General features: G+C 44.5%; 1 protein-coding gene across 1 annotated transcript in view; it reads right to left on the bottom strand.

Moving 5' to 3' along the window:
- The window catches only part of PTCD1 (pentatricopeptide repeat domain 1), a 221,409-nt gene that overhangs the window by 160,183 nt on the left and 55,482 nt on the right, over positions 1-5,744 (bottom strand). The gene's annotated exons all lie outside the window — the stretch shown is intronic.

Here is a 5,744-nt window from a genome sequence, read left to right on the forward strand (position 1 = left end):
TGCCTTCTCCAATCCCATATGTGCCTAGTCATGCATTCAACACCATAGGCTGTTTTCTGTCTTATGTCTTGCATCCAAGACTTCTCACGTGCTGCTCCTCTTCTTTGGAATGCTGTTTATCATTTCACAATACTACCCAGTACAAAGCAATACTATCCTTAGGACAGGCCATCAATATAGATATGGCGAGTCCAACACTTAGGATCACCCACAGATCCCTAGTGCCCAGAACAGTATGGCTATTGGTAGTGCTCACTCTCTGTGCAAACCGTACTAGTGAATGTAGATATTGCAGCTCTTTCCTATAGATTTCAATGTGACAATGCTACAAAACTTACACTCGCCACTACATACGTATGTATTGGTGATCTACTAGGCCGAACTCTTGCAGATTCAAGGTTCGGCCCAGAGAACCTCTTTAACAATTTCTGGACTGTCCATTGACTTTAAACATCCAGGCGAGTCACTGTTAACACTATAAAGACGTGTAAAAACTAACATAAATAATCCACATTTATCTTCAAAAAGAAAAGGTGAAAAAATGATTTCGAGAACACAAAGGAAAAAAAAAAATGTTATACCCCTCAAAATTACATGTACAAAAAAAACTGCGTCCAGGGTAAATGGCCCAGTCCTGAAATGGTTAAAGCTCACAGTCTACTATATCTATGAGCAAGTGCAGTTTTGCATTGCTTTTTGTGCACAAAACATAATCTGTCATTTTAAACATGGCAGGAAGTATTCTTAGGCACATCTTGCTCTCAATCTAAAGGTAACAACTACTATTGCTTGGATACTCTGTACATTAACCCATTAGTATTATAGGTGAGAAAACAGTGACCAATTTTATTTTATTTTTTTTAATGTAGATTGTGAGCCCCATATAGGGCTGCATTCGGGTTTCCGTACAGAGGGTCCACTTGGGGACCCTCAGATCAGACCTAATCCACTTAAAAAAGTGATTACCTTTGGAAACTCATGGACCCCATAGACTATACTACTACTAATAATACTAACTAATACTACTGCCAAAAAGACAGAAACTGCAGAGAGAAAAAGCTGCTTGCAGGACTTTTCTCTCCGCATTTTTAAAGCAGAATGGGGAAAGGAATCCCCAGCCAGAACTTCATCCATTGTCCACTCTCTGGATATGATCCTTTAACCAGTTTTCAATCTAGTTATAAACTAGATTTTCTAAGCCAATAGACTCGATTTTACCCATTAAATATCTAGGAGGGACAATATCAAACACCTTTGCATAGCTCAAGAACACTATATTCAATACAGAATACAATATACACTCACCGGCCACTTTATTAGGTACACTATGCTAGTAACGGGTTGGACCCCCTTTTGCCTTCAGAACTGCCTCAATTCTTCGTGGCATAGATTCAACAAGGTGCTGGAAGCATTCCTCAGAGATTTTGGTCCATATTGACATGATGGCATCACACAGTTGCCGCAGATTTGTCGGCTGCACATCCATGATGCGAATCTCCCGTTCCACCACATCCCAAAGATGCTCTATTGGATTGAGATCTGGTGACTGTGGAGGCCATTGGAGTACAGTGAACTCATTGTCATGTTCAAGAAACCAGTCTGAGATGATTCCAGCTTTATGACATGGCGCATTATCCTGCTGAAAGTAGCCATCAGATGTTGGGTACATTGTGGTCATAAAGGGATGGACATGGTCAGCAACAATACTCAGGTAGGCTTTGGCGTTGCAACGATGCTCAATTGGTACCAAGGGGCCCAAAGAGTGCCAAGAAAATATTCCCCACACCATGACACCACCACCACCAGCCTGAACCGTTGATACAAGGCAGGATGGATCCATGCTTTCATGTTGTTGACGCCAAATTCTGACCCTACCATCCGAATGTCGCAGCAGAAATCGAGACTCATCAGACCAGGCAACGTTTTTCCAATCTTCAATTGTCCAATTTCGATGAGCTTGTGCAAATTGTAGCCTCAGTTTCCTGTTCTTAGCTGAAAGGAGTGGCACCCGGTGTGGTCTTCTGCTGCTGTAGCCCATCTGCCTCAAAGTTCGACGTACTGTGCGGCGTTCAGAGATGCTCTTCTGGCTACCTTGGTTGTAACGGGTGGCTATTTAAGTCACTGTTGCCTTTCTATCAGCTCGAACCAGTCTGGCCATTCTCCTCTGACCTCTGGCATCAACAACGCATTCCGCCCACAGAACTGCCGCTCACTGGATGTTTTTTCTTTTTCGGACCATTCTCTGTAAACCCTAGAGATGGTTGTGCGTGAAAATCCCAGTAGATCAGCAGTTTCTGAAATACTCAGACCAGCCCTTCTGGCACCAACAACCATGCCACGTTCAAAGGCACTCAAATCACCTTTCTTCCCCATACTGAGGCTCGGTTTGAACTGCAGGAGATTGTCTTGACCATGTCTACATGCCTAAGTGCACTGAGTTGCCGCCATGTGATTGGCTGATTAGAAATTAAGTGTTAACGAGCAGTTGGACAGGTGTACCTAATAAAGTGGCCGGTGAGTGTAAATTTATCACCCTCATCCACAAGTCTCTCAATAATGCTGCACCTCTCTACATTTTCTCTCTTATCTCTATTGCCCAACCTGTGTTCTCTGTTCACTCAATGACCTAAGACTTATATCCTCTATTATCAAAACCTTCCATTTCCGTATCCGAGAATTCTCCTGAGTTGCGCAACTTCTCTAGAATACTCTACCCGGACAATCAGATTACCTTCCAATTTCAAGCACCAACTAAAGACACACCTTTTCAGACAGGTCTATCACAATTCCTAATGTAAACCCTTCTGAAGTTAGAATCCCTAAAATGAACCCTTCTCTGTCCACGCTCCCGCATTACCCCACAGGATACTGTTAGGATAACAGATGCATTTCTGAGCCAATAGTAGAACCAGTACTAGATACACTGATCAAAATGGTAAATATGGCGCTGAGTGTCCAGCACCCCCCGGGCTGGACCAACTCCATACCCCACAGTGGTGTTCAACAGAGCCCCAGACACTCTGGGGCAGCACTGATGGGCAGAGTGGTACAGGTTGGGAAACTCCAAACACCCAGTGCACCACAAATTACAGTAGAACCAGAAACTGGGAACTTGCAAGCCGGGGTCATAAACATGAGCAGGCACAGTTCACAAATCAGGAGGCAAAGACAGAGTCCGAGGTCTAGGCAAGGAAGTCAGAAAAACAAAGCTTTCAAACACAGGATAACGCTTATTATCAGGAACCAGAGGAAACACTGAATAGCCAGCGACGGGCCAGACCTAGAGCCTTCCTGTAATAGGCTCTGTCCCGCCTCTAGGCTGAAAACTGTACGTCCCCAGTCCAGCTCAGGAGGAGACCGGCAATCCCCTGCGGAGGTTCGGGCCTGCCCCCTTAAACACGGAAGCAGGGAACTCGGAAGGGCAGGGAGGAGAGGGCCGACAATCTCTGCACAGCGTTGCAGAGGCTCTGGTCCTACCCCTAACAGATAAGATGCTGTATCGGACTATAATGTTATATGTCCAAGCACCACTTGCACATTTAAGAACACTGATTGGTGATGATTCAGCTTTATTTACATGTAATGACAGTAACCTCTCAAAAACAACTGGAGCACTGTATAAGCAATGCTGCCTCCGATGCTGCCCCTGTTACCCCCTCTACCTCATAGATTGTAAGCTCTTGCCAGCAGGGCCCTCAGTCCCATTGTGTGAATTGACTATACTCTGTAATGTATCTTTTTGTCCGTACTTGAACCCTACAAATTGTACAGTGCTGTGGAATATGCTGGCGCTATATTCGAGTATAAGCCAAATTTTTTAGCACAGTTTTTGTGCTGAAAAAGCCCCCCTGGCTTATACTCGAGTCAGGCAAAAAAAAACAAAAACGGAAGGGGGGGGGGGGGGTGTCTAACACCAGCCACAATAGTAATGTACAGAATCTCGCATAACATAGTGAAAAAAAAAAACCTTTAAAAAAAAATATAAGAAGAAAAATAAAGTAAATAAAATTTCTAAACCCCTCCGTTCCCTAGAATACATATAAAAGTAGAAAATTACTGTGAAACACATACACATTAGGTATCCGTGTATCTGAAAATGCCCGGCCTACTGAATATAGGGGATCTGCAGTGCTCCTGTTAAGTCGGAAAGGGGTTAGTTAATAGGAGCACTGAAGATACCCTATATTCAGCCAGGCTGAGTTCCAAGTGGGGGGAAAATCCCCCAGTCCTCAAGATCAGGGAAAGGGCAGACAGACAACTAAAACTCCCCTTCCCCAGCATGTACTGCACCCAAAAATTCCGGCCATTCTGGCTATCACCGGCCTGGCTGGGAGCCGGCCTGCAACTTTAAAGGTATGGGGCCGGTGGGGACCGACCCCAAAGCTATATTTAAACTTTTTTTTTTTTGGGGGGGGAGGACGTCTCAGGAGGGCATCTCCGCTGAACTCTTACAGCGGAGATGCCGGTTGCTATGGCAACCGTTCTGCAGTAAAGCGGCGCCATTATAGTTACAGACCCAGCATCCAGACACCAGGGCGGGTGTTGGGGCCTGCAGCATCGCCACGCGCCTGCCGCTGCAGGAAACTAGCGGCGGCAGGAGCGTATCGATGCTGTTCATTTTAAACTACAGAAGTACTTACGGTACTTCTGCTAGCAGGCCAGGAACACAGATACACGCCGGGTGCGGGCCTGAACTTATGTGGCCACGTCACCCGGCGTGCGGTGAGGGGTTGTCTGCAAAGTAAGGGAGTGAAGGCTGCGTTCCGGGCCTGCTAGCAGAAGTACCGTAAGTACTTCTGCAGTTTGAAATTCCAGCGACCGCCCACCTTGACTCGAGTATCAGCCGAGGCGGACTTTTTCTGCACAAAAACTGTGCTGAAAAACCCGGCTTATACTCGAGTATATACAGTATATAGGAAGCTCTTATACTTCTACCTCCTGTGCAATCCACTCCTGGCTTTGGCGCAAAAAAAAAATAAAAAATAAAAAAATGCAACAAAATCTGCAGAAAAAAAAAACAAAAAATAAAAAAAACAAGACTGCGAACATGAAGTCTAAGCCTAAAGCTAACATAGCATTTTTACTACACAGTGAAATCTGTAAAAACAAGACCCGTAAGAATATGGTGGTACTGCGTTTTTTTTTCAACTCCACCTCATTTGGTTTTTTTCTCCCGGTTCTGGATACATTGTACAGAATAATAAATTGGTACCATTTTGAAGTACAACTTGTCATGCAAAATCAAGCCCTCATGTGACAGAAAAATTTGAAAGATATGGCTTCTGGAATGCAAGGAGTAAAAACAAAAAACACAAAAATGAAAAATGTCTGCATCAGATAAGGGTTAAACCAGCAACAACATAGGTCAAGCTCTCCTGAATGTAACCCTTGAAAATCTACAGGCCCGTGAGAAAATGGCACCAACATGTGTTATACATGACCTCCATGGACCCATACATTAATGGGCCCAGGCCACAAGATGGACAGGAATAGGACCCCCATGCAGGCCGGTGATAATAAACATTCCTGTGTATGGGGCCCATAAGAAAAGAATGGGTGAGTGTACCAGCCATATAACACAAAAACGCTGGGCAGTTTAGACAGTGCGGGAGCGGGATGTGAAAGGAGCCAGACAAATTCAACTGCTGGACAACTCATTTAAGAACTATAATGTTATATCACACAAAAGAGACGTGCAAAAAATTCATGAATAGAGAGAGGAAAAACAAGAAACAATTTTTAGT

This window comes from Leptodactylus fuscus, chromosome 8 (genome assembly GCF_031893055.1).
Source record: "Leptodactylus fuscus isolate aLepFus1 chromosome 8, aLepFus1.hap2, whole genome shotgun sequence".
NCBI lineage: Eukaryota > Metazoa > Chordata > Amphibia > Anura > Leptodactylidae > Leptodactylus > Leptodactylus fuscus.